General features: G+C 38.0%; 1 pseudogene; it reads right to left on the bottom strand.

Moving 5' to 3' along the window:
• LOC102470809 (spliceosome-associated protein CWC15 homolog pseudogene) overlaps window positions 1-3,018 on the bottom strand; it is an 11,002-nt pseudogene extending 7,984 nt beyond the window's left edge.
• Between the last annotated feature and the right edge of the window lie 369 nt (window positions 3,019-3,387).

Here is a 3,387-nt window from a genome sequence, read left to right as displayed (position 1 = left end):
TTTTATATAATATGTATATTATATATATATATCTTAAATTCTGGTGTCTTTTCCATTTAAAGTTCCTCAACCCCTACTTATTCCTTTATGAGATTTTTAGTCATTTGATTTTGGGACTGGAAAGACAATTGAAAATTTACTGTAGGTAAAGAGAGGTACCTGAGGACCCATTAACTTTCACCCATGTAAGCTACTCCCAATTGAGATAAGACACAATCTATATTTCATTCAACACACATTTAAAAAGGCCAGCTAGGTTCCATGCTTCCTTCTTCATGCAGAGAATATACCCACAAGAAAGACCTACCTCGAAGTCTTCAGAATTCCCCCGGACTAGCAATCATACCACAGTGTTCTCTTTAGAGTGATTTAAACCTTTTATAAGTTCTTTCGTTAATTTCACTTAAAAAGAAAAGCAAGAAGATGTGCGCATTCATTGGAGAGAAACAGAGAAAAGCAAAGAAGGGAAGGAAAATGAGAAAGCAACCCCCATAGGGGATGGTCATGTTGCCATCCCTTCTCCTCCATTTTCTCCTCATTTAGGATTTCAGGCATGCATGCACATGCATCCCGCACAGTTTATAAGCCTGGACTTGAACCATGCAGTCAGCCATGTGCAATCCATCCACACCACAGCTAGTACTCTTAGCACCCATGCTGGTGTCTAAGATGCAGAATAATGTAGGTCCTCAGATTTGTCGGCTACAAATTTATGCCAAATATAGACATCAGCAACTATTGCGTGTAACACCGTTTCCCACTTGCCAGTAGGCACAAGGATTTAGCTCTAAGTCCAAGGTTTCACTTTCCTCTTTTTGTTCTGTAGTGAGTAACTCTTGGGTACAGATGGTTTCTTAGGCACAAACTAAAATTAAAGGCGTACATAGAGTAAGACTGAGGACTTGTGCTTGGTGAATGATAGGCAGAGGCAAAATAAACACATACCATTTTCTAAGGAAGGTTTTTATATGTATGTTTGTCTATCTTTATATCTGTTTTTAGCATCTTCTCTGATTTATGGTCTACAGTAACTTTTTTTTAAAGAATTGTTTTATTTAACTTTATTTATTTTAATTTTATCAGAGGAGGGACAGAGAGAGAGAGAGAGAAAGCCTCCAGGTCCAGGACTCGAACCATTGTTGGTCATGTGGGAGGCTAGCACCCTTAACCCCCATGCCACCTGCTGGTCCCCTATAGTAACCTTTTTATTTAGAAAGTGATAAAGAGAAAAGAAATGAAGAAGGAATAAATGGTTGAAGGAAGGAAGGAGAGAATGCCTCTTCTTAAAATTCTCATTAAGTCACAGTCCAGGAAAGAACAAGTATGATAAGTCTAGATAGCCCTCACTTCAGGCTCAGAAATTCAGCTCATTTTTTTTATGTATTTTGTCCACAAAATCGTATTCTTCTTATAGGCTTTTCATTTTTGCATTAGGATCCTCCTCAAATTCCAGCACCATTACACGATCTCTCTAATAACTTGCCTTCTTCTTGGTAATACCATGTTTATTTTTTATTTTCTAAAACTATCCTTTGAAGATGAGATGGTGGAATTTTAAAAGATACATACAAAATTTGAATTTCTGCCTGTTGCAGTTTCTAGGAACTAAAGCTGATTGACATCAAATTATTCTAATTTACTGTACAGTGTTTAATTAAGTCTTACCCCAGGCAGTCTACTTCCAGGGTTTATTTTTACAGCTTAAAACTTTCAAACATGAAAATGCCTTTCAATTTCAATTAGGAAAAAAAAAACACAGAAAAACCCTATTCATATATGTTCATTAGGAAAAAAACAATTCGACCTCCTTGACTTGCGCCTGCCTCAGTTCCCTTTCTTATTCTCCTTTCTTTCTTTCTCTTCAGGAAAACAAAAATGTTTCTTAGAAATCCCCTTCTCTGTTGTGAATAGTAGACAGTTAATTTTTCTCTGAAAATGGCAATTTTCTTGAACTGGGCCATTTCCCAGGCAGATTATGTTCAGTTAAACATAAATAAAACTAGGGAGAAGATGGGATCTCTTTCATTCAGGAAGTGACAAGAACTCTATGTGCTATAACTGAACGTGCAGATATCAGTATCACTTCGTCTTCCAGGTTCATACTCATCAAAGAGAATAAGCTGGTGTTCAGCATCCCACTGCATGCCCTTACCAAGGCTGGAGCTGGAGTCAAGGTACTTTCTCCACCCAAGCTCCTGACTTAATCACCTTTTAGTCAACAGAAAATTGTGCTCTAAATCTTTTCATGTAGAAATCTCCTACGTAGCCAGGAGCTACCTGAGGTTTATTGACTACTGCTGCAAAGCCATCAAGCAAGAATGTAAAAACCAGGGACCAGCAGGTGGTGTGGTAGTTAAGGCACTGGACACTCCCACATGGCTGATCATGGTTCAAGTCCTGGACCTGACAGCTTGCTTTCTCACTTTCTCTCTCTCTCTCTCTCTCTCTCTCTCTCTCTCTCTCTCTTTGCGTGTGTCTGGTCAAATTAAAATAAATGAATGAATAAATAAAATAAATAATTTAAAAAAAATAAAAGAATGTAAAACCCAAACCTGCCTACCTAAACACTTATCATAAATTTTTCTCCAGCCATTTTTTTTGGCCTTCTGAATGTTAAACGTTTGTGCCTAATATTGATTATAAGTGGACCAGTTATATCGAATTATATTCCAGAGCAAGTACTATGGCCACTCTATAATTTTCCACCATTTCTTGGATCTGAATCAAAATATTTATCAAACTTTGCCTTTTGATAGCAAATGTTATATTCAATTCAAAGATGTCCAGTTACAGAGGGGTTGGTCTTTTCCCATCGAATTCCTCTCTATTAGGGCATTCTTTTACCTTTTAATGCGTGGTTTCTGCTCTTTCCAATTTTAGTTATGGAGAGATGAAACAATCTCTTATGTACCAAATCCATTTAACCTTTTTGGAACCCATGTGATAGGCAGCTCCCAAGATAGCCCATAATGACTTCTGCCTCCTGACATTCCCATCTCGTGTAGTTTCCTCCCGCATTGTGCCAGGATTAGTCCGTGTGTTCAGTAAAATGCAGTGGAAATTATGGTAAGTGACTTATGCACTTAGGTTATAGAAAATAACCTTCCATTTTGAATAATCTCTCCTTTTCAGTCTCATTCTCAATCTATCTTCTCTCTGGCTCTGTTTCTCTCATCTGTTGATCATTTGTTCTGGAGAAAGTCAAGGTACTGCTACACAACACTCCATTAGTCTATAGAGAAGCCCAGAAGGCAAAGACATCCCAGCCAACAGCCAGAAAACTGAAGACTTTCAATAACCACATGAGTGAGCCTAAAAGCAACTCTTACACCAGATGAGCTTCAGATGAGACTGCAGCCCCTGCCAACATCTTCTCTACACTGTTAC

This window comes from Tupaia chinensis, unplaced genomic scaffold (assembly GCF_000334495.1).
Source record: "Tupaia chinensis unplaced genomic scaffold, TupChi_1.0 Scaffold142326_1, whole genome shotgun sequence".
NCBI lineage: Eukaryota > Metazoa > Chordata > Mammalia > Scandentia > Tupaiidae > Tupaia > Tupaia belangeri.
The sequence above is the reverse complement of the archived record's forward strand: the minus strand, read 5'-3'. Positions and strand labels throughout refer to the sequence as shown.